The 26,177-nt window shown below is 45.7% G+C and overlaps 1 pseudogene; it reads left to right on the forward strand.

Annotated features, from left to right (window-relative positions):
• LOC124973775 (TBC1 domain family member 8-like) lies at positions 1 to 26,036 on the forward strand (annotated as a pseudogene).
• Positions 26,037 to 26,177: the final 141 nt, after the last annotated feature.

A 26,177-nucleotide genomic window follows, 5' to 3' on the forward strand; every position in this document is an offset into this window, starting at 1 on the left:
TGCCAGCGCTGGGCACCTGCGAGTATGCGGTTCCCTTGCTACCGCTGCCACCTTCTCCTGCTGAGGGAACTGGGCCTGGTGCTGCTGGTGGCCGGGCGATGTGAAGCGGCTCCCCACAGTGCAGCCGGATAGCCCTGGATGTGGCTGAAGCCCGAGGAGGTGCTGGTAAGAACCCTGAAGCTCTGGGTGGCCCAGAGTAGCAGCGGGTACTTCTTGCCAAGCGGTGGGGCGGGCACTGCGAGGGGATCGGTCATCTCACCCGTAAGGGAGTGGCGGAGGTGGGCCGGGCCTGGGGTCTCGCTCCCTGCAGCACCCGCCATTTCCAGGCCGGGGTTGGGACCCGGAAATCCGGGAGGCGCCGCTGCAGTCCGCGGGGCTGAGTGGGGTTGGGGGTTGCTCCGGCGCTGCCTGGGCGGGGTGCGCCTGACGGGCGTTGCCCGCTGCGCAGCGTTCGCAGGGAGCGCTCCTCCTGCTGCGCTTGCGGAAGTGCGAGCGCTGGGCACCCGCGGGTCTGCGTTTTGCAAGCAGCCGCTGCCGCCGCCTCCTCCTGAGCGAGTTGGGCTACATGCGGCCTTGGCCAAGGCTACGTGAAGCGGGGCACCAGAAGAAAGGGAAACAAGCCCATGGAGGTGCTGCTGAAGGACGCCCTGAAGCTCTGGGTGAACCAGTGGAAAAGCGGCTCCTTCATCCTAGGGCGGCGCGGCGGGCACCGCGAGGGGGGCGGTGGCCTCAGCTGTAAGGAGCTGGGTGGGGGGTGGGGGGTGGCCGGCCTCAGCTCCCAGCCTGGGGCTGAGTCGGAGGTGTGGATTTCTTGGGAGCCACAGGGTCAGGATGGCCTTTCCTTGGGTTTGTTTCCTTTCTTCTGCAGTTCTCTGGCTTGTCAGTGGTGTCTACCCTCCCCCCCAAGTTACAGCCGGCCTTTGCTGGAGTGTTGGAAAGTAGCGGTCATGTCAGAGCATTCAGCACTGCAGCTCTGCTATACTTCTTAGTTCCTTAAGTTTTTCATGATTCTTCCCTTTATTTTTCTAAAGAAAATCATGTCATCTTTGAACAAAGTTTTATTTCCTTCTCTCTCTGTATACCTTCTCTTCTTTTTGTCTTAGCATATTAGCTGGATCTTTCAGTGTGATGTTGAATAGAAGTGATAGGAGAAGTTGTCTTTACCTTGTTCCTGGTTATCAGGAAAGTGTTGAGTTTCTCCATAAGTATGATGTTAACTGTAGGGTTTTGTGGCGAGAAGGTAAATGATATTATCAAGTTAGACAAGTTCTTGATTCCTTGTTTGCTATGTTTTTTTCCTTTAATCATGAATGGGCGGGTGTTCCATTTTTATCAAATGCTTTGTGTATCAATTGGAATAAGTTTGTGATTCTCCCCCCCCCCCACTTCTATATTGATGAATTTTCGAATGCTGCTTGGAGCAAGTCCCACTTGGGCATGAGGTATAATTTCTTTTATATGTTGGTGGATCCTGTTTGCTGGTGGAAATTTTTGTGGTGTGAACAATTGAAGTTAGGGAGTTGGGCATACTAGGCAAACACTCTGCCACTGAGCTACATCCCTAGCCCCACCCCTTTCCTTTTACTTTGTGTGACTGTGACATGGGTTTCTTGTGGGCCTTGGTTTTCTTTTCTTCCTTTTTTTTTTTTTTTCCTTAAATCCATTCTGAAAATTCCTGGGTGTTTTTGGTTGGTGTATTTAGGCCATTCCCATGTAAAGTGATTGTTGGCATTATTAGATGAATCTCTACCAGGTTGGTAACTGTTTTCTATTCCTTGTTCTGTTCTTTTTCTTTTGAACCTCCTTTCCTGACTTCTTTCGCAGTTGAATGCTTGGTGATGCCATTTATCTGTTAGCTTGCCAACAGTAGGTTGAAAAGAATTTGTAGTATATATTTCTGGTTTGGAATGTAATTTCCAGATTAGTCTGTGTCTACCTTCAAATATTATGCTGTTTCACATGAAATGTAGATTTTTTTTTTTTTTCGTGTAGTTGGGATTGAACCCAGGGACGCTTAAGCACTGTGCCATATCCCCAGTCCATTTGTAACTTTATTTTCAGACAAGGTCTCAGAGTTGCTGAGGCTGGCCTTAAAGTTGTGATCCTCCTGCCTCAGCCTCCTGAGCCACTGGGATTGTAGGTGTGCACCACCATGCTTGGCCGAGATGCAGATATACTAGTATTCCCAGATCCTGTCTCATCTTTTCTGACATTGGCATCCATTTCACTTATTTACATAGTGTAATCACTCAGTAAGTTTCTTGTTAACCTTTCAAACATTTCTTTTAGATTACTTAGGGATAGGAAAAATAAGAAATTTGAATCTACCCTCATTCATTTCCTGAGACACACTTCTTCTCTTTACTTTGCTCAGAGCTACTGATCTATGTGTTTTCTTTCTCTGACGAATTTGATGGTGAGGTCTGCTGGAAATGGACTTCCTGTTTTTTTTCAAGAAAGTCTTTTTTTTCAAATTTGAAGGATAATTTCACTGGACACAGCCTGGCATGGTGGTCCTTGCTGGTAGTCCTACCAATTTGGTAGAAGGAGGCAGGAGGATCACATCTTTGAGGTCAGCCTCAGCAATTTGTTGAATCCCTGTCTCTAAACAAACAATAAAACAAATGGGGATGTGGTTCAGTGGTAGAGTACCCCTAGATTCAATACCAGGTATCTCACCCCCAAAAAAATCCTCACTTCATTTAGATTTATTGGTTTGTGATTCGTTTCTTTCAATACCTTATGTCAACTCCCTTGATCACATTCTTGGAGAAGTCTGCTATAATTATCATGTTCTTCCTAAGCTGTCTGCTTCACACCCCCTCTTCTTTAAAGATTTTCTTTTTGTTTCTGCAATTTGAATATGATATACCTCAGTGTAGATTTGTAAATATTTTTCCTTTTTTTTTATAATTTTCTGCGTGGTGTTTTCTGTACTTCCTGCAACTGTGATCTGGAGTGTGTCATTAATTTTGGAAAATTCTTGGTCATTATTGCTTCACATGATTGCTTTCCTCTTCTCCTGTTTTTCCAGTTTGGGATCCTTGTATCTTTGGGAATTATCCCCAGCATTCAGATATTGTGTACTTCCTATGTCTCTGTCTCTCTCTTGGCTTTTCAGTGGGTTTGGAGGTTTCTGCTGATCTGTCTTCAACTTCACTGATTGTTTTCTTGACCGTCCCATCTACTGATGAGCCATGAAGGGCAGTCTTCATTTTTGTTTATTTCTATTTGTTTTGTTTTTCATTTCTTAGAGTTTCCATCTGTCTTCTTTCATGACCTAGTCTTCCATACTCTATACCTTTTCTTTAGAGCCCTTCCCCTATAAATCACACTTATTTTAAAAGTTCTCTCAAAGTACCAAGATCTGTCTTATCTGTGTTTCATTCTGATGCATGCTTTATCTTTTAATCATGTGTATTTTCTTGTCTACTGGCATGTTTTTCTATATATATAGAGAGAGAAAACTTATTAGGGTATATAAACAACTTATAATTTATACATAATAAATTTATACATATTCTATAAATAATAACAAGTGAGGAAATCATCTTCTGTGTGTGTTTTGCTACTCTGCTGATACTTGGCTCTTTGCAGTTTCCTGTAGCTGAAGGTTACCAGAGGCCTCACATTCCTCCATGTCCCTGGTTGTGTCTCTTCTCTATTCCTGGGTTAAGAACTTCCCAGTCTCCCTGCTCTTTGATCTGTCATGTGCTCTCATTTATCCTGGAGCTTTTGCTGTTGGCAAGGGGGAGGGTCCTCGAAACATCAAGTAGTCTCAGTCATCAGTGGACATGTGACCCCGGCCTGTGACCTTCCCAAGTGTTTTCTAGCCACTTCCTCCCACCCCTGTGGGGACAGGAAAGCCAGAGGGGACATAGGAGCCAGAGAAGGCCTTTTCCCAGCTGGGGTGAGGCCCTCAGGATGCCTCATGGCCTTATTCTTCCCTTGTCCAGAGAACTGGGCAGGTGTCCCTGGGGTCTTTCAGTAGGTACTGGTGGGGTTCTGGTGAGAACACCTGTGCTGCCTTGGGGTTTCTTAAGATCGCAGCACCAGCTTTCTTATTCTCTTTCAGTCAGGCACCCATGCAATGAGACTCATGACTCAAGTGTCCTGCAGTTCATGACCTCAGTACTAGGGGAGCAGGTCCCAGCTGTGTCCCTCAGATTACCTGTGCAGCTTTAGCTTGGGGGTTATGTTTTGACCCGTGACCTCAGTTCTCTAATGAGACCAAGAAAAGCCTGTGATTTGCAGTCTGCTTGGCCTCTACTTGTATTTATGGGAAGGGTGCTTCCCAAGCTCTTTGCATGCTGGAATTGAAGCTGGAAGTCCCCTTGTAGCTTTTTGATTGCTGCCCTGCCCAACTGCCCACCAGTTGAAGGGTCCGGGTTGACACAGACATCCTGACCTTTTCAGAAGCATGTGAGAGAAATCCCCACTCTGCATCAAAACTCGGCACACCTCTGTGGCTGTCCGGGTGCTGCACAACCTCCCTGTTTTCTTCTTTCCATGTCACCTAGAGTCCCCCAGGCTGCTGTTACAAAGTCTGCATGGGTTCTGTCAGAGATGTCTGAGAAGCGCCTCCTGGGATGGGCTCCTTTCTAGTCTTCCTCGGTGTCTCCACCAGGATTTTTTATCTTTGCTAGACAAACATGGCGTTTCACCGGTCTTTTGAAAACACAGCCTTAAGTGCCCTTACCCCAGCCTGCTGTTTTCTTCCACTGAGCTCTGCTAAGCTGCTTGTGGGTTCTGTATTAAGTGTCAGCTCTCCATCTAGCAGACAGGACAGCCTTCCTGTCCCAAGCTCCATTATCTGACACCAAATAACAAACCCTTAAAGGGTCAGGGTACTAGCCAAAGAATAATTGGTATAAAAACACACATGTCCTTCCTTCTGCTGGGGAAAGTCATCCCGTAGGGCAGGTGAGGGAGGTGTAGGTGCCGGTCATCTAGGAAGAGGTTTCAGAGGGTGATCAGGGTGTGTCTTGGGTGTGGAGGTTGGCAGCAATAGAGGGTTGATGTGCAAGTAAACATATCAAGGGTGGTGGAGGCTGGACTTCTCTATCGTAGAAGAGAGCTGTGAACAAGGAAAGAAGTAAGAATGAACACGGGGAGTGGGTGGCAGGAGGCATCTGTGTGAACTCAGTTTTTCTGTATGTAGATTATGTATACATATACACATTGCATTAGAGATGTGTATGCCTGTGTGCAAATACATGAATCATATGTATACACACAGACCCCGTTACCAATGAGCTTCCAGATACCAGCTTTTTATTTTTATTTTATAGCAGGGATGGAACCTAGGGCCACATACCCACTGATCCACATCCCCAGCCTTTTTATTTTTTTTTTTATTTTGAGGCACTGTTGTGCTAAGTTGCATAGGGCCTCACTAAGTTGCTGAGGCAGTTGTTGAACTCACAATCCTCCTGCCTCAGCCTCCCAAGCCACTGGAAGCCAGGTGGCTTTTGTGTAGCAATCCTCATGAAAGAGAATTTCTGGGAAAAATGTCCCATTTCAGGGCTGGTACAGGGAAAGTACAAGACGATGTTGGAATATTTTATTATGGCAGAGACTATGAAAAACCATGAGTACATGTCCAAAGGACACAGAACACAGCTTGAAGGGATTCCTACCTACCAAACCTGGGACAATTAAATCATCTGAGTAAATAATAGTGATGAATTCTTACTCTTTGAAGAAAAGCAGGAAAGATGAGACCATACCGATAAACGTGAATAAATTGAAAGTTTGAGGAATGGGAAATTTGCATAACTTCATTATTTGTCTGTAGGAGGCTTGTGAGTTACGAGGGAAAAAGGAATAAGTTCATGGTGCAGAGCCCAAGCAGCCACTAACTTAAGAGACCAAGTGAACATCACCAGGAGTGGAACAAGTTGAAATTGTGTGCACCTGAGAGGATGTGATGCATAGCATTCCTTCTGTGAGGCTGGCCAGAGACTTTAACCTGAATCTAATCAGCTTCAGGCAAGCCAAAACTGGGATTTGCTGCTGAAGAACTGGCCAGTAATCTTTGAAGCTGTCAAGCTCACGAAAGTCAAAGGTGTGTTCGGAGATGTGACGTCTCAAGGCAGTAGTGGGTGATTCTGAACAGGTCCAGTTTGGTAGAGTCACAAGACAAGCAGTTCTCAACTCCTGTGGGCTGCATTAGTGCCTTTGTTTCTACAGTGGTGCAAAAGCAACCTGTGTTCAGTAGAAACCATACAAGCATTTTTTTTTTATTTTTTTGGATGTTAATAGACCTTTATTTTATTTGTTCACTTTTATAGGGTGTTGAGGCTCGAACCCAGTGCCTCCCACATGCCAGGCAGGTTCTGTGTCACTGAGCCCCAGCCAGAAGCCCCATATATGTAGTTTTGAATTTGGATCTTTTCCTGGGGGTGTGCCCTACTCCTTTCTGACGTGGGATAGTTGCAGAGAGCTGCAGGCCCCAGCCAGCCTGTTATCATGAGGGCCATCCAGTGACAGAGTGTGCCCTGCTGCCAAGGCGGGAGGAACAAGTGGATACATCCCATGCATTTGCGAGTCGTGTGTTTTTGTCCCCTTAGGACGGTTTTGTGAGGCACTTGGAAACTGGTGGGATCTGAGGAGCAGAGGGTAGGAATGTCCCAGCGTTAACTTTCTGAATTGTGGGGTGTACTGTTGTGTCGGCACACGTCCCTGCTGGTGTGAAACATGCTGCACACTCTGGGGTGATGGGGTGGCAGGTCAGTGACATACTCCTTAATGATTCAACTTCCTTTAACATTGGGGTCTTAAACCAAAATAAACTCCTCAGGCCACTCAGGGCCCTCTTGGGCCTAGTAGTGAAGGAGCATGGGCAAAGGAAGGTGTAGGCTTGAGCTCCTCCTGGGAGGAGGGAGTGGGTTTGTTCACCTGCCATTGATTCAGGATGCCATTCATCACAGCAGAATGCCAGTCCTTCACCTGCTACCTGTGCCTTCTGTCCTGCGGGGTCTTGGATGTGTTGTCATATTTCTCAGGGTACCTTTCTGGAGTAGAAAGGGATTATTCTTCCATGTGAGATGTGGATATGATGAGGATCCTAACAGGCAACACTTACCTGGTGCTTGAAGGGCCTGGCAATAGTCTAGATACTTTGAATGATGACTTAATTTCCATAATTACCCTTGGAGGCATATCGTGGTTGCTTTATCTTCCAAAGAGACCAGGGCACAGAGAAATCAGGTAACTTTCCTAAGGCCACACAGCTTGAAAGTGGTAGAGCTGTGGTTCCAATTGGGCAGTCTGACTCCAACAGCAGATGCTGGGGAAATGGGTGTGAGGAAGGTAGAGCTCTGGGCCCCTTGGAGCTCTGACTGTGCGGGGTGTCAGAGCTGCACCTGGGCTCTCACAAGTGACCATGCTGTCTGCGCATGTGGGAGTGGCAGCTGCACACTGGCTGCGGGTCTGCATGTCCCTGAGCTCACAGGTATGTTTGCTTCTCTTTTGCCTTGTAGCTGGCCTTGTGGGTGCTCTGGAGGCAGTGCTGGATTTCAAGACTGAGGTCGCTCCCTTTCGAGTTCTGCTTCAAGTTCTCGACTCACAGGTGTACTCTCCCATAGCATGTGGAGAGTTCCTGGATGGATGCAACCTTCACTGGGCCATAGCCACTGGTGAGTCTTGTTCCTGTTGGAATGTTCCAGACCCTGAGGTCTGAGCATGCGGAGCATCTGCTTGTTGGTGAGCCTGCAAGTAACGCCCAGGGAGCCTCACCTGCTTTCAGGAGCTCTGTGCTCTCCTCCACATGTCTGTCTCTTTCTTAGTGATTGGAAGCACACTGAGTTGTGAGCGTGAGTGAGCCAGGCTTCTGAGGGGTGTGTTTCAGGACACTAACATGTTGTTGGGTATGTAGTGGCTGTTTCTTTATGGTCTTGGTGTCTGATTAACAGGGTTTTCCCAGGTATATGCATGTGTGGTAATAGCCGGGGGCAAAGTGCAAGGGCTGTGTCCAACTTAGGCAGTCTCCGCCCCATGTTGCATGTCCGTCCCAAGAGACTGCATCACTGGGCTTCCCGGTGCTGAGGAAGTTTTCCTTGGGCCGACACAGGTCAGGTTTGCCAGTGGCTTGTTTTCTACCATTGTCCTGCCCTCAGAAGGTCCTGAGTAGTGAATTTTTCTTTTCAGGGTTCTCTTGTGGAGAGTGAGGATGGGAGGCATGGGTATGTTCTGGTGTGGCGATTGTGCTGTTGACTGAGATACTTGTGCAGGCATTACTTAGGCGTCTTGCATGTTGTTGACTCACCTTCATACTTCGTTTTGTGCTGAGCATTGACAAAGGATCCCTGCCCAGGAGGCTAAGCTGTGATACTTGGTGGATTTGGTATTAAATATGGGTGTTTTTGATAGCACTCTCAATCTCGCGATGAGTTTATTAGGATGCATCCTGGTTGTCAGTTGAGGAGCATGTGTAGTCACAATTAAGATTTCTTAGGTCCTTTGTGGAAAGGCAGGGCACGGGCCTGCTCATGAACATTGAGCAGTCAGACAACTTCAAGATAGAGGTTGTGTTTTTTGCTTTCAACACAAATTTTTCTTCTCAATGGTATAATACAAAATTTACCATCCTAATTATTTTATTTTTAGTTGCATAAAGTACTTTCACAATGAAATATGGGCATCACCACCATCCATATCCAGAACACTCCTCAAGTTCTCAAAATGAATCTCTGCACCCATTAAAGTCTCTACTCCTCTCTCTCCTGGCACCTGCCATTGCACTTCCTCTCTCTGCATTTGGCGAGGAACCTTATATGGCGGACTCATACTGCCTTATCCTGTGATTGACTTGGTTCACTTGGCACAGTCTTCAAGTTTCATCCATGTTGCTGTATATGTCAGAATTTCCTTCCTTGTTAAGACTGGATGAGACTCCATTGTACGTCTGCTTGTGTTTTAGAATCATATATAATGGTTGTCCCGTGAGTAGAGTTCAGGACACTGTACATGGAAGCAGGAGGGCCAAATACCAGGAGGTAATCCCCACTCAGTTTGGGACTGGGGGAAGAAGGTGGAGAGGAGTAGGAGTGATGAGAGGACCCAAACCTGTTGTATTGACCCTAAGCCGTGACAAATTCTCTGGGGCCATGGGAGGGCAAGGAGGCTTTGCTCCTGGTTCTGTGTGCCTGGTGGTCTTGGTTAGTCATGGTCCTGTTCTGCTTTTGAGAAGTCCAGGCCATGGCAGGACTTATAAGTTCCCTTGTGAGACATAGCTCTCAGTGGTATTGCTGTGTTGTTGAAACACTCGCTGTATTCTTCACCATGACCCGGAGCACTAAACACCTTGTTGTCTCTTCCTGTTTTCCAGGATGCAGAAATAACATTGGCAGGAACTGCAGGAGTTTGAGTTATCTGCTTAGAATCATTCCAAGAGTGGATTTTCTTATGTAGTCATTTGATTCCTGTTGCTGTAGATTGAAGGCTTAGGTGGACTTTTCTGATTCCCAAAAGAGAACTTAGAGGCACAGCCAGGAGAAGAGTCCTCCATGGAACATGGTGAAGGTTGAAAGGCTCTCAGAAACTTGCCAGACTTTTGTAGAGATAATAACACTCATGCCTTTACAGAGCTGAGTTTGGATTTCTGATCTTCACAGTAGTTTTGAATTTGCTTGTAGCAGCCTAAGTGCAGGGTTTTCCCTTTGCTAGCAGGATCTGTGGCATGGACTGGAGGCAAGTGAGAGAAACAGGAAAAGAGGGAAAAGGGAAGGAGCTCTATTTTTGTGGGAGGGTCAGGAGCTGGAGTTCATGGGCTGGTGTGCAGGATGTTGAAGCAGAGGAGATGTGATTGTGACGTGGTGTGCAGGAGCATGTCTGCATAGTGGGAGGTGGTATGTGTCTTTAGCCTGGGTATCTGGGGTTCAGCTTGTGCAGAGTCAATCAACTGTGTATCAAAAGTATTCAGAAAAAAATTGCTTCTGTACTCAACATGTAGTTTCCTGTTCTTGTCATTATTCCCCACATAAGATAGTATAACAGCTGTTTATGTATCATTTACATTTTATGAGGTTAATGGGTAATCCAGAGATAACTGGAAGTGTATGGGTGGATGGGCCCAGGTCATACTTCAATATTACATACCATTTTATCTTAGGAGCCTGACCATCCTTGGATTCTGATATCTTTGAAGGGTTCGAAAACCCATCCCTTACAAATATTGAGGAGCGATCTACAATAGTTTGAAGAAAGCTTACCTAGTAGTTGAAGATCCTCACCACTCACCCCAGCGGTAGCTCCTTCTAAGTTTCAAGTGGGTTGCCGCTTAGGCTTCTGGATTCTTAAAGAGCAAGATGGGAGGTGAGAAGGTCTCTGGTCATGTCCTCTTGATTACCTGGGAATAGAGACATGGGTGGAGAGAGACAGGGACAGCCTCCCAGTCCTGACAGACTGGCTTTGGTGATGACCCAAAGATGTCACCTTAGGCCATCCTGTGCCTCAGCATTGGGAGATCACAAAGGAACCAAGTTCTGTTGTCTTGAGCTTTTCTTTTTCCTTTCGAGGTACTTCTGGGTACTTCTTTTAATTCCATCCCAAGTGCCCACTCAGAAGAGCAGTCCTAATACAGATGTTCTTCTTTCTTACAGACCTTAATCTGCAAGTTCAAAGTGAGCCTTCTGGCCCTTTCCCTGTGAGATACAGGTTGCATATCCCTTATTCAAAATCCTGGGGACCAGAAGAGTTTTGGATTTTCTAGGATGATGGAATATTTGCATGTACATAGTACCATGGTGCCCAACTGAAGCATGAAAGTCATTTGTTTCATATGTACCTTGTGCCCATAGCTGGAAGGTACTTTTATATAGTATTTTCAGTCCTGTACATGAAGTAGTTTGTGTCCTTTGAACCAGAAATCAGGTATGGGGTTTTCCACCTCTGACATGATGTTGGAACTGCAAAGTTGCAGACTTTGGAACATTTCAGAAATTGGATTTCCAGATTGGGTTGATCAACCTGTGTTACACAATATTCACATGAATCTGTAGTGTAGGAGAGGAAGGTTGCAGGTGGGATAGAGTGGGAAAGGAAGTTCAGTTTTGAAAACACACATCTGGCATTTGGATATTATGACTCTAGTGGCCTTTGTGCCTTACAGTGGCTCAGTTATTGTGTACTATTGTCTGGTATCTTTTTTTTTTTTTTTTTTTTTTTTTTTTTTGTGGTGCTGGGGATCGAACCCAGGGCCTTGTACTTGCAAGGCAAGCACTTTACCAACTGAGCTATCTCCCCAGCTCCTGTCTGGTATCTTTTAACTCTCTGAGTTTAGAATATGTCCCATGTTCCATTTGGAATACCAGCTGAGCCACACTGCCTGGTCCTCACATGCCTTTTCTTGTTTAGGATTGTGCTTGCTTTACTGAGCACTTCACTGCACATCTGCTATGTACAGGACCCTGTACTGGGAGCTGAGCATGTGCTCTCCTATGCTGGGTAGCCATCATGCAATAGTGATGACTGGAAACCTCCTTGTAAAGAAAGATATGACTGAAATGATCGTGCCTTTGGTTAATGGTGTTGCTCAATGCTCCAAAAATATGGTGAAGTTTCTTAGTTGCCTTTGAAAGGAATTAACTTACCGTAGTTGACTTCATGCTATTTTGTTTTTTAATGTATACCTGATCTTATAATTTTTAGAGATATTGCTGTAAATGGTATGAATTGTCCATTTATAAACTTGTGAAATTCCTAGCTGTTGCTTGTTGGTTGACCAGTGTCTGTTGCAGCGACAATATCCTTGTGAGGACCTTCCCAGGAGGTTCTTCCCCTGTGAACGTGACTTTGGTACTTCTCCATGGGCCTCTCTTCTCCCGGGAGACACTAAGTGAGACTGTTGAGAATCGTCTGCTACTTGGTCTATGTTCCATGGTGGAACAGCTGTACCATTGCAAAGGCTTCTGACACCTGAGTGGTAGGTGCTCTGCACATGATCAAGGTGTGCAGAGTGTTCACAGGACAGTTCCAAGGCTTTCCTGCTTGGTGAGCTGGCCTAAGTGGCCATGGGACTGAAGTTTGTAAGTCCCAATGCAGTGGCAGGAGAGACCGTGGCACCAGTGGAGAGTGCCAGCTTTCAGTGACAATCTGTGGCTCGGGGTATGAGAACCCTGGCACGGGACATTTGCGGAACATTAACACAGAGACTTAATGTTGGCAAAACGATGACTCTTGTTTTTCACTCTCTCTCTCTCTATTCTGATCCAGGTCCCACATTAGAGGATATCGACCAGCACTGGAACTCGCTGGGACAGAATCTCCTCCATACTCTGTCTGTGTTTGATAATAAAGACAACATGGCCAGCTTTGTCAAGTGGAAGGTGAAGGTAGGCCCTTTGATCTCGACCTTTCTCCCCATCTCGGGTAACCCTTCATGACATTTTGAACTCTGCCACATACCCACAGTCTTCACCAGTCCAATTACACTTTTTGGATTAATGTGCAAAGGGAAATTAGTTCAATTTATTACCTGTCAATCTTTGTGGCACATAAAGATATACCTGAAATTTAGGGATAAAAAGGGGTGGTGCTTCATCCTCAGGCCTAATTCCTATTATCTTTTACAGATATAATCATCCTTTTTTTTTCTCGTGGGATACCATAATGTTAAGATTTCTGTTTTTGCGGAGCAACATATTATTGTCTTCCTCAAATTAGTTATTTGTGACTCATTTTCTCTTTAGCTGTAACATTTGTCACCACGTTAGACCTAGTGCTCTGGTCCCACTAATAGTGGATGTTTGTTCTGCAGATGTTAATTAAATGGAGTTACAGCCAGTTAAGGTGTGAGAAGGCAGGAGAGGAATCTTGGGAGGTATTTGTCCATACCTCCTGCCAGTTACATTGTTACATAACTGGTGTCCTTGCAAGGACACGATGGTGACTGGTGCTTTAAGATTCTGTTGGGGAGGGACATGTTTCCTCGTTCTTCAGTGAACTCTCCTTACACATTAGAACGCATAAACCTGCAGTGCAGTTTTCTTCCCTTGGGATAAAACCTCCCCAAAGCAATCCATCTTTCCTCCCTCTTCCTGTTCCTCCTTCCTCCCCCTCAGTTCATTTCCTCTATTTAAAGGATCCCCAGTGTGGAAAGAAATTGTCAAAATAGTGCTGTATACATACATAAATATACGACAGTGAATTCCATCTTCGATGCATACCTATAAAGCACTAATTAAAGACCAAATACGTAGTAGAGAGCCCACTAAAGTAGGAAGCCCAGGGGAGGGAAATGGAGCTCATTCTATTCCATGCCTGTATGATGATGTCAGAGTGAACCCCACTACTGTTTATAAGTAGAATGCACTAATAGAAACATGAATCTCCCAGATCATGGATTTTGTTTTTTTGAAAACAAACCTGAAGAGTTCCAGCTTTTCCTATCGGGTGTCAAAGTGAATTTTTGGTTTTAGAGGAAGAAAGAGAAGCACTCTTTTCTGTTTGGGGACTCGGGGATGTGAGCAGGATGAGTGAAGAGCAGGAGTGACCGAGGCCATCCAGTGCTTGGCAGCCAGGGCATGACCCCTTACCTGTGGGGTCACAACTGACCTGGGCTATGGTAAAAGATACACACAGCTCTCGGGACACCCCTCATCCTTGCCGATGGACTGAGCCTCAGTGTCCTGTGTCAGATGGGACTGAGCATCAGCAACACTTGACCTGCCTCTCTTGGCCTAACGTGAATTGTAGTGGTTCTTTTCTGGAGGTATTTCCCTTGCTTGAGAGGGAGGAAATTGATTTCTGCTATGCTGCTTCCTGAAACCCTTCTGTAGGAGAAGGAAAAATGTCCTCTCCCTAGGTTCTGTAGTTGAGGCCCTGAAAATGACATCGCTATACAGCAGATGAGCAAGAGAGAAAGAGTTGATTTGAATGCACACAGAGTGTATACACGTGGCAGAAACTCAGCCATGTAACTGGTAGGGTGGTTACAATCGACCTTGCACAGCACCTTGAGGGAAAGCAACCAGTTGAGGACTGAAGTGACAGGAAAAGGGGTCCATCTTCTGGGGTGGCGCAGGGTCCAGGAGGTAAATATGGGGGAAACTAATGGCAGTGGAGGGCTATCTCCATGAGGCTGTGTGAGCCCCTCATGCTGCCGAGTTCAAGAGGTCATAGGTGTCTTCCCAGGACCGAGGGGGACACACCTGTGCAGATGGAGAGTCCCTCCTGACTCGAGGCAGATGGATCAGGGCAGACAGCCTTTCTGGTACCCCATCTTTTTTGTTTCTCAGTTATCTTTGGCTCAGTTATCCTTATGCTGAAGTGGCATATTTGGGGGTGACAGATTTGATCCATGACATTTCAAAGCTAGTATGCCCTAAAAAAAGAAAGGAAGGAAGAAAGGAAAGCTGAGGAGGCAGTGCTGGGGAGCGAGAGCACATCATGGCATTTGTTCTCCCCACTCCTCGGCCCAGATCCACAGGGTGTGTGAGTTGGACCTTATCAACTTGGAAACCTTTCCCTTGACTGCTCCATAAAACTTGAAAAATCCCTCTGCTTCAGCTCTTCCTGGGACCAGACATGCAGCCATGACAGTTGGGAGGCCCTATGGCTACCATCATGTCTGCTTAGAGCCACTGAATCCTGTTCTCTGCCATGCCAGTCGGCTCTAATAAATATGATAAATAAATAATGTCAAAACAGTACAGTTCACCAGCACTGAGGTTTATTTTATAGTAATTAGGATTAGATTATTTTAACGTGAGTGCCCAGGTTTCATTTCTAAAAGGACTTATACAGTGAGGATTTGGTAACACCCCTGAGAAAACAGCCTCATCTTAGGAAACATAGGCTCTCATAAGACAGTCATATAAAACAAATGAAAATGTTAAGAAAAACAACAGAACAGGTAACGACAGACTGTCACCCTTGAGAAATGGACCACACCTTTTATTCTAGACTCTTCTGTCACCAGTGCAGATCACAGAGGTCTCTTCTTGTTGTTGGTGTTTGGCAAAAGAGTTGCAGTGTCAGATTGTGCCCTCTGCTGTTTCCGGCACTCCCCAGGGATTTAGGAGTACTTCCAGCCTCTGGAAGCTTGACCAGGGTCCTCCCTTCCACCTTCAACAAGTACAGAGTGGACGATGGTGGTGCACGGCATTAGTCTTCTCCAGATCCTGCAGTTGGCTTTGTACTGACCTTTTTGAACCTAATGAAGACATTTGTTCATGTTTTAAAGAGACTCTTAGGTCCTAGTTGCGTAGTTCTTCGGGGCTGATGTGAGTTCCCACACCAGAGCCAGTCACTGGGTTTCGTATCTCTTGTGTTGGTTCGCTTTTCATCACTGTCACAAATACCTGAGATGACTGACTTAGGGAAGGTTGGTTTGGCTCCCAGTTCTGGAGGTTCCAGTCCGTGACTGATCGGCCCCCTTGCTTGTGAGCCTGTGATGGGACAGCACATCAAGGCAGCGGCTTATGGCAGAGGAAAAGTGTTCAACTCATGGCGAGCCAGGGAGCAGAGAGGAAGGGGCTGGGGTCCCACTGTCCTCTTCAAGGGCACACCCCTAGTCATCCAAGGACCTCCTGCCAGACCCCACCTTGTGCAGTTCCATCACCTCCCAATACACTAGCTGTGAATCAGGCCTTTAACACGTGGACTTTGGGGAGGCATTGAAGATCTAAACTGTAGCATGAGTGTAGGGAGGATTTAGGAAATAATTGTGAATTAAAATTCTCAAAACCTTAGAAGTCAGCTGATTCAGCCACAGCTTCATGGTCAGTAAGTGACTGAGAGACTTTTCTTTGTGTTTTACAACCTTGTGATGGTTAATCGATCTCTGCCTTTTTTTTTCCCTCTCTGGCTGTGGCTTTTCAGGGTAGTGGACAGGAGTGGTTGTCGTGGAAGCAACAGAGATTCCTCAAGTGCCTGGGTGCATCTGTTCTTCCTGCTTCCTATCCCTTGTGCTCTCTTCCTTCCCTTTGCCCAGCTCCCTGGATGAAGGCCCTGTTTCTTGTGCGTCAGGGTCTGATTGCTTAAGAGAGCAGCAGCAGGCTGGCTGAGCAGGGAGGGGAGCCCAAGAAGTTCTGAGAAGCGGTGGTGACGTTGGAGGCCAGGTTCGTCCTCCTCGAGGCAGAGAAGGTGGTCACCTACTGCTCTTCCTGCTGCTGTAAGGGCCGGGTGCCCCACCAAGGGTGGCTGTACATCAGCATCAACCACCTCTGCTTCTACCCCTTCCCCTGGGCAAGGAAGTCATGTGAGGCCAGTGCCAGCATCTCCAGTATTTGGTCCTTCAAGATAAAGTTGGCCCTGGGGTTGATTATCATGGCTCCCTAGAGAAGCCATTAAAGGTTAAATCCCACAGCAAAAGATTTAAGTGGGAGGTTGAGATGACAGTAGGTGATACTGGATTTGTTTTCAAATGATTTGTGTAGATAATTAAGTTGAAGTATACATGCTACAATGAAGGAGCTTGATTTTTTTTTTGCTTGTTTTTTGGAGACAATTCATTTTTCTGCTACCTTAAGGAGCATATCTGTGTAACTTATTTAAATAGCTTTCTAAAACCTTTTACTACCATAGATCATGTTGAAGATACAGTATCATATCTGATGGGTGACTACTTCTAAAGGAGTAGCATGTACTTCTGCTTCTTAATGCAGAAGGACATCTTTTAAAACACCCGTCATTTTTTCTTTCTTTCTTTTTTTTTTTTTTTGGGTCCTGGGGATCAAACCCAGGGCCTTGTACTTACAAGGCAAGCACTCTACCAACTGAGCTATCTCCCGAGCCCCTGAACACCCGTCCTTGAATATCATGACTGTTGTATTTGCAGAACGCTTTACCTGGGTCCACTTCAAATCCAGAAAGAATTTATGACATCGCACCAGCAGTGGGCACTGTCCTCAGTACTGGCATTCCCACAGGAAAAGGCAAGGCCACAGGTGTCAGTTGTGTGTTCAAGGTTTCAAAAGCCATTGCCATTTAAAGCACTTTCAGAAGCCATTTCAAGAGCCCGTGCTGGGTGGCACAGGAGATGCACACGTATGTGTGGTTTTCTTCATTTATTCTCCAAGTAGTCAGAGGGAGGCCTCCTCCTGAATGTCTGCTGTGGCCATCCTCCTGCACATGCTGTTTTCTTCTTTCAGTCTCACCAGACTCCCTTCTGATACCTCAGCACCCCGCCCTGTGTGCCCAGTCCTCTCCTCACCTTGCTTGGAATGGCCCCAGCCTAACCTTGGCCATCCTTCTTTCTGAAATGCTTTTCCAAATGAACACTGTGCTTTTCCTTCTGTCCTTAGCCTCTTTAGAAACTCCTGTTTGTCCTTCAAAACCCAGTTCAGATTGGTCACGTCCACCACGCCTTCCTTGTCCCCTTATAATGTTCGCCATGTCTGTTTCTGGGCTGGGTTCCGCCAAGTTGGTGTTGCTTATTTGCTTGTATGTTAGTTTTTCCTATTTGTGCTGCTTAAGTGCAGGGCTTTTCACAGAGCAGTCACTTAATGAACTCAAGTAGGCAGTGTAGATGAAACTAGTGTGGGCAGAAGAGCTGGAATAGCTGGAAAAGAGTAGTCCCAGGCCTGACATAGAAATGAGGCTGTTTACAATTCTAAAGGCATCGAAAATGCTATGGCTAAGTAAGTGGAAGGAAATGTTACAATATGACATTCATTCTCTGAGGTGAAAAGGAAATGATTTAATTTTGGACACTAAGGATTGTTACTAAACCTAATTGTGTTAGGATGATGGTATTTGGAAAAAATTAATTATTGCTACTATTCTATCATGTTTTTCCACTTGTTATCTGTATGATGAATCGGCTAACAGATATAACTTTATCTTCTCCCCTTTTCCTCTGCATTAGCCTACTGCCTATTACTGTATCCACAGTAATTCTCAGAAGCGTATTGTGGCACACGCCTGTAATTCCAGCATCTCAGGAGGCTGAGACAGAAGGATAGCAAGTTGAAAGACAGCTTCAGCAAAGGCGAGGCACTAAGCAACTCAGTGAGACCTGTCTCTAAATAAATTACAAAATTGGGCTGGGGATGAGCCTCAGTAGCCAAGTGCCCCTGACTTTAATCCCTGGTACACACCCCCAAAAAAATCTGGGACTAGCTTGTTTGTTTAAAAATGTATAACCTGCACTATTTTATATTATCTTTATTAGTAGCAGTATTACTGAGGCTTGAAGCCAGAGCTCTTAACTTTTGAGCCCGCCCCCACCCCAACCTTGCTTTTTGAGACAAGGACTAGCTAAGTTACCTCCCTAGCAAGGAGGGATCTCCAGCCTCCTGGGTCACTGGCACTAAAAGGCTTGTGCCACAGCACCTGGCTTTCTTTCTGGCAGTGATGGGACCTAAAACCCTGGGATCAAGATACCCACCTGCCTCAGGCTTGCAGGTAGCTGGGAGGTGCACATATGCTCTGCCTGACTGTACTGTATTACCTTAGCATTTCATAGAATCTGCTTGTAGTGTCTTCTAAGCATAATAAGAGTCATGTGACACAGACTCGATGCTCAGCCCACTTCTATGAACGAGAAATGAATAACGCTCTTGCACACTCTTTTTTCGTTTACCTTGATGAGTGAGTGCTGTTTTTGAAAGTAGATTTGTGTGATTGACAAACTTTTGCATGAGTGTTGAAATATTCTTGAAGATGTATGCTGTTGGATTGCAAAATGTTGGTCCTTGAAAGTATGCAGTAGCCAGCAACCTGGGAGATGACACTTCAATCTTTAAGAAAACCCTTGGCCCATGAGTTGGGTTTCACCAGCAGCTGTCAGGCAGTTGTGTACTCTTCCCCTGCACAGGCTTTGAGACTTTTGCATTTTAGCTTAAAAGAAACAAATAGAACTTTGGATTGTTATTTGCTGATGCTTGAAGTTTGGCTCCCACTTTATGGGGGATCTGAATTTGCATCTTTTCTCTTTCAGTTCAACTTGTAATCCCTTGGGTTGATATCCAGAAATTGGAAAGGACAGCCAACGTCTTTGTGGCAGACACCATCCGGATCACCACACAGAATAAGGAGCGTGACTCCTCCATGTTTCTGATCCTGGATGCGGTCTTGAAGATCATGGAGCAGCTGGTAGATGTGATGCTGCGGAGGCTGCTGGATAATGAGGTCTGGAGCCAGATGTGCAGGAGCCAAGCCAGATCACCAAGAGGTAGAGCTTCAGTCCCATGGTGTCCCTCAGCTGCTTGACCTTTTCATGTGCTTTGCTTAGCACCTTTTGGTTGTGAGGTCTTCGCTGTGTCCCTGGGCATTGGTTCGAGGGCCTGTGTGTATAGCAAACCCCATGAATGCACAAGTTTCTTTCATAAAATGGCATGGTATTTGTATAGAAACCTTTTTTTTTTTTTTGGTTTTCTGGTGGTGCTGAGGTTGAACCCAGGTCCTTATGCATGTGAGACCAGGGCTCTACCACCGAGCTACACCAAGTTCTCATCTTTTCATCTTAAATCACATGGTAGAAAATGTTTTCAGGGCAACCGAACTGATTTCGATACCTTTGTCATCAATAGCGTAAGTCAGTATTTTGTATTATTTGGCCCATGGCGACACAAGTCACGGAGACTGTCAGGCTAGTTACTTGCAATGTCACTAAGGAATTAAGCTTTATCATCTGAAGTTCAAACACGGTGTTTGAGCTGGACTTTGATTTAGGTTTGCAGATCATAACTGGGTAACTAACCACAGCTCTGATGTCAAGGTAAACCGTTATGAAAGATCCTATGAGAGACCACAGAGTACTGTTCTGGATTCAATTTTTGACATACTTACAGAATCAGGACTGATCAAATACTACTAGTCATTAAACAGAGTTTTTTTTTTTTTTTAACTGTGAAATTCATATAACACAGACCTCACCATTTTCAGGCATGCAGTTCAGTGGCATTAAGTACGTTCACACTGATACATGACCATCCTCACTGCCCATTCTAGAACTCTTCTGACTTGATTAAGCTGAAAGTCTATCTACTAGACACTATCACCCTATTCAACCTTGCCTGACAACCGCCATTCTGCTGTCTCTGTGGAATCAGCTGGATCCCTCACGTAAGTAGACAAGACTCAATGTTTTGCCTTGGGCTTATTTCACTTAATATAATGTCCTCAAGGTTCATCTCTGTCACAGCATGTGTCAGAATGTCCTTCCCTTTTCAGGGCTGAATCATAATCCATCGTATGTACATACCTCACTGTGTTTATCCACTCGTCTGTCCATGCACGCTTATTTTGCTTTCACCTTCTGGCTATTGTGAACAATGCTGTCGTGAACTGGGCACACTAATTTCTCTGACACCTGCTTTCGATTCTATCGAGTATTTTTACCCAGAAATGGAATAGCCAAATCATATAATCCTATGTTTAATCTTAAAAACAGCCTTAGTCTTTTACTTTAAAATTGTTTATCTGTTTTAACATTCCTGTATTTTTTTTTCGATTGATGTTTCTTTAAAATATCCAAGGAGATGAGTAAACCATAGCTATAATGCCTTTGTTCATGAGGCAGTTTAGTACTACAGCATCTGAAACTCTTGTTTTGTAACCGAATTTTGGAGCAGTTTTTATTTAGATTTTTTGAATTAGGGATGCTCAACTGCTAAAGTTTACATAGATCTTGTAAAATCTGAAAAACTCTGAAAATTTTAACTCTTCTGGTCCCAAGCATTTTGAATAAGTCCAACTCAACCTGTAGTGAATTCATTCAAAGCCATGAGGTCTAGTGTTCAGTGCTAATAAAAAGAAAGTCATTTTGAAAACAGCAGATCTCTTCCTCCTTAACACATGCACTTTCTTCTGACTGTCTGGTGGAGGTGCATCTTTCTCAGTAGTGGTCCTTGAACAGCAACATGTTTGGGGTTTTCATGTATTCAGAATGACTTCCCGTCCTTCAGTTCAAACTGGTCATGTGTTGCCACAAAAGGCACACACACAAAAAAAAAAAAATAGAAAAAGAAATGCACTTTGTAGGTTTCCTTTTTTCTTTTTTCCCGAATTCAACTCCATGTGGTGTTGGGTCACCTCTGATGTGTGATAGTTCTTTGGAAGATGGATGGCGCTTATCTCTTCCTTACAAAAGATACTCTTGGGGCTCTGATCATTGTTTTTGTTTCCTGGTCCCTAAATCCTTTCATCTAGTAGTCTGAAGCATTCTGTGTGGGATTGGCACCTGTAGTCACTTGCTCTGCGGCAGCACCCCGGAACTTCCTGCTCCTTCTCTCACTGGCTCAGAGCCCCTGAGCCAACCTCTCTGGCCTCTGGTTTCCACCATTCTACTCTCATCGCTATGACAGCAACATTTTTAGAGTTAAATGTAAGTGCGTTGGGCATTGTTGACTCTCAGGGACCTTGTGGTACCCCTGAGGGACCTCACCTTCCATTCTTGCAGTATGTGAACTTCTTTTTCTTTGTTCTTTGTAGATATACTTGACCGTCATGTGTACTTTGACATGTCCTACATCCATGGAGTACAGCTTCCCTTCTTGTGGTTGTACAAGATGTGGAGCTACACCAGGCGTATATTCCTATACAAACGTAGGAAATTGTGTGTGATTCAGTGTGTGAACTTGCACAGTGCACTTGCCTTCCCCTGGCTCCCTGGTGCTCCTCTGGAGAAAAGTCAGGCTCCTTTTCGGTTATTCACATCTGAACAGTTAAGACTTTCAATGGGTAGTTGAGGTTTTACAATATTCACAGGACCACACAATCATCACTACAGCCACGGAACCTTTTATTACCCTCCAAGAAGCCTCACATTAATGAGCAGCCACTCCTTATTTCTGTCTGTCAGCCTCCTGTGTGGACATTTCATGTAAATGAACCTGGCACCTTGTGGTCTTTGTGTCTGGCTTCTTTCACTCAGCCTGAGGTTTCCAGCTCTGTCCATGCACACTTTCTGTTGATGGCTGAGTACTATCTACCCTGCTTGAGGGCATGTGCCACATTTGCTGTGTCCATTGATCAACTGGTGGACATGGGGTAGTTTCCACCTTCGACTATGAATCTGTTGCTGTGTTTGTGTGCCAGTTAGTGGACGTCAGTTCTCAAGTCTGTTGGGCGCATTCACCTGGGAGGGAATATCTGGGTAAACACTAGGTCCGGTTTCAACATTTGAGGGCTTCTGGCTGTTTGCCTACGTGACAGCGTCATTTGGCCTTCCACGAGCAGCGTGCGAGGGCTCCACCTTCCCCACGTCTCACCGATGTTCACCTCGCTTGTCATGTAACTTCTCCACTCGTGGCCTTTGCTGCCATTTTTGGAGTACTTCTCAGTTATTCAAACCAGAATGGAATACTTATTTGAGTTCATGAGTTTATGAATGTCTTGCTGGTGGGGACAGCGGACTTTGCTCCTTGCACTTGCTCGGAAGGGCAACTGAATGTCTGGATGGACTGTGGAGCTCACAGACTCTGGAGGGACATGACTTTTTTTTAATTTCAGTCACTAAACTATCACGTTGTGCCAGCGAGTTGGGAAGTGTTTTCTTTTCAATCTGGTGTCTCTTGACCTTTCCGTATCTTGACCTCTCCCCACCTCTCACCAGGGAACTTGAAACTCAAGCACAGAAGGAGCTGTTTCGAATCTTTTTCAGGCTACCAAGAAACAGAAGCTGCACACTGTGGTGGACTGCTCCTCTGGACGCCCTTCAGTCGGTTCCACACCGCAAGACGCATGTTTTCCTCTGACAGCTCCACCTGCTTTGCCAGCATAGAAGATGGCTGCTACAATGTTGTCCTTCTCCTCAGAGAGGTACACACTGCCTCTCCCCTCTGCTTGACCTGCCGTGCACACTTTGATACACCATTTCATCTTTTAACCCATGTGGTTGAGTCCATTTTCTGCTACTACAACAAAATCCATGATGCCAGGTTTACTTATTAACCAAAAAAAAGGAAGAAAAGGCTTAATTAACTCCCAGTCCTGAGGCTCAAGAACATGGTGTTGGGTGAGCACCAGTGAGGGTGTTGTGGTGGACAGTGCCCCCATGGCAGGAGCATGAGTAGATGGAAACATCATGTGTGAAGACAGGAAGCCAGAGAATGGGGAAGGACCATTCTTTGTAACAATCCTTGTTGTGGGAACGAACCAGGTCCCATAATCCCTACTGAGGGCTATTCTTCCAGTGACCCATCCATCCCCTACTAGACCTCACCTCTTAAGGTTCCACCACCCTTTAATGCTGCCCCATTGGGGATCAAGCTTTCAACACAAGAACTTTCGGGGGACACACTCCAACTATATCCCAACCAGAGCAACTTGGGCCATCTGATGGCCAGGCTCCAGGAGGGAAGTGTGGGCTGAATTATGCCATTACCCCTTCAGCCTTCCTTTTTTCTCTTGTTGCTATGGCAACCTAAGGTTGCCTAGAAGTGATGGTAAGAACAACATACCCTAAGCCCCACACTGTTGATAAAGCTGTCATTCAAAGTACATGCCTCGCAATTCAAGCTTTTCCTACAGCTCTTTAGGAAGGGATCCTCCCCTTTTGTTGCCAAAAAAAAGACAAAGAAAAAGACAAACTATAAAAAGCTTCACCTTTAGAAAATAGGGGCAAATTGGCATTTATACTCTCGTGGAACTTGTGAAAGATTTAAAAATGCCTCCTTGTGTTAGGATCAGGTCCCTCCTATAACTCTGTGATTCTCTCATTGGAAACGGGAGTGTGGGCAACCTGAGTTTGCTTCTGAATGCAAGCAGCTTGTCCTTGATCTCAGGCATCTCTGCTGAGGGGGTACCACAGCTGTTACACATCAAGACCTCTGGGGTCTCGTTTCTCGTAGCATAGGTCCTGAGCCTGATTGCTTAGAAACTCAGTGTTTTTCCTCATATGATTTCCCAACTCCATCCCCTCCTTCTGCAATAGATGTCTTCATTTTGCAAGCATTATTATCAGTGGAGCAAGAAATCAACATGATGACCTACATACCTAAAAATTGATTTTGAATTATGCATAGCATCAAATTTACCTTGTAACCAATTTGTAAGTGGAATCCTACAGCATTGTCATTTTGTGACTTGTTTCTTCCACTACACAATGTCCTTAATGTTGATCCACCTCTTATCTGTTAGAATTCCCTTCCTTTGGAAGTCTGAGTAATATTCCATGGTAGCCTAAACCACAGTTCCCTTATCCATTCATCTGTGCATGGAAGCTTGGGTTACTTCTACCTTTTGGTGATTGTGATTGATGCTCCCTTGCACACTTTTCAACCTTTATATCAGGTCCTTGTTGCCATTATTCCATGTTAGATTAACTTGTGAGCATTTCGTGGAGGCCTGCCTTCCTTCTTTTTTGCAGTACTTACTGTGATTCAAATCTTTTTATTAGTGCCTTGCAATTATACATAACAGTGGGATTCATTGTTCCATATTGGAACATGTACAGAGCGTAATTAGTCAGTTCCGTTCTCCAGCACCTCCCCTTCATGTGCCGTCTTTTGCATCAGGTAGTGAGCATGGAGAAGATGGAGGACACCAGTCTGCTGCCCAGCCCCATCCTCATCAGCATCAGGAGCAAGATGGCCTTCCAGTTCATCGAGCTCAAGGATAGAGAGACCTTGGAAGAGACCCTGCTTGAGAGACTGAAGCAGGTCCACGCCAACCATCCTGTGCACTATGACACCTCAACCAATGACAAGGACATGGTAGGAGCCTGCAGTATGGTGGCTTTCTGTGACGTGACAGTCCCCCTCTCACCACCTCTGTGTCAGTGGGCTCCAGAGGGCATGTGTAGGAAGGGACCCCCTTGGGTGTGAACACACAATGTGCTAGAGATGATTTGGCCTCCAGTAGTCGGGGGTGTGAGTCCTGTGTCACCTCTGATGGGCTGGGTGTCCCGAGTGGGCATTGAACGCGATAGAGTGGCTGGTCGGGAATCACACCACTGCTTGTAGGGGTTGATCTGGTGTCCCCCAGGTTCGGGGGGCTGGTGGTGTGCTCCCTGGGTGGGTGTGGAGCAGACACGCCTCTCCACATCCAGAGGGATTGTCAGGCACCCCCACCTTCCTCACAGGCTGGGTGCTGCCACACTCCAAGGTTGCAGGGGTTGATGCCCTTTGGAACAGACAAAACCTGCTGAGAGAGATCCTCCCTCATTCTTAGGGTTGGATGACTGCAGAAAAGGACCTGGGTCTGCCAGAGCCTCACCTTCTAGAACTTTCATTGACATATACTTTTAAAAACACATTTTAAACTAATACTTAATAATGGTGCATATTTTCCTCTTACTTTTTGTTTTCTTTTAAGGGCTGGACACACATCACCTGTTTTGTACTTGACAAGCATGTGCAGTGACCACAAGTTTGGGGATCTTGAAATGGTGTCCTGTCACAGCAGCAAGGAGCGTGAAGACAAGAGCCCACCTCTGCACCCCGGACACCTGACCGTGGTCCTCCAGCCTTTGGGCAGCCAGAACCCTGACTCCCACCTGGTTGTTGAAGCTACTCCTTCCCTGGTGTGCCATGGACACTGGAGGCTGGGCAATGACCATGGAGGGTGTGGCACCTGAGCACCAGCTCCTCCACCTGGGTGGAGAGGTGGCCGTGGATCTTGGGCAGCAAGGGCTCTATTGAGGACTCAGACAGCAGAGGGGGAGCCGGCCTTTCCCCTGTCCGTTAGTGGCTCTCGTGTCATTCCTGCTGTGTGACTTGGGCAGTGGGTGATGCCGGCCCTGTGGGTTTTCAGGTGTCAACCAAGTGTTCCTCCCACTGGCCGGTGGCATCTGTGAGCATCTCAGTGTCAATTTCCCGCGTGTGTGTCCTGGGACAAAGGGCTGCCTGTCCTCTAATTTTAAGAACTAAAAATATTTTTGCTACATTCATACTTTTTCTTTATATGGAAAATTTGAGGTGAATAGACTCCAATTTCGTAAGTAGACTCTATGTGGCAGTGAAGAGACTAGTTTTGACCTTGTCACTCCCTTGGGGACCAGGTGTGGCTGCAGACCTTATTACCCCACACTCCTTCTAAGTTACTGCAGCTCCTGCAGCATCAGTTGTTACTTTTAGTGATCCAGACTGAACCTTTCTTTTCAGATGTGATGCATGCACACACACACACATTGGAGGTATGGGTATATATATATATGTGTGTGTGTATTCATTATGTGTGTGTGTATATATATATATATGTATATATACATATTCACATTCATATATATACATATGTATACATATATATATAATTATTTCCTTAATCTATAATTTCCTAAGTATTGA

This window comes from Sciurus carolinensis, unplaced genomic scaffold, assembly GCF_902686445.1.
Source record: "Sciurus carolinensis unplaced genomic scaffold, mSciCar1.2, whole genome shotgun sequence".
In the NCBI taxonomy this organism is placed as follows: domain Eukaryota; kingdom Metazoa; phylum Chordata; class Mammalia; order Rodentia; family Sciuridae; genus Sciurus; species Sciurus carolinensis.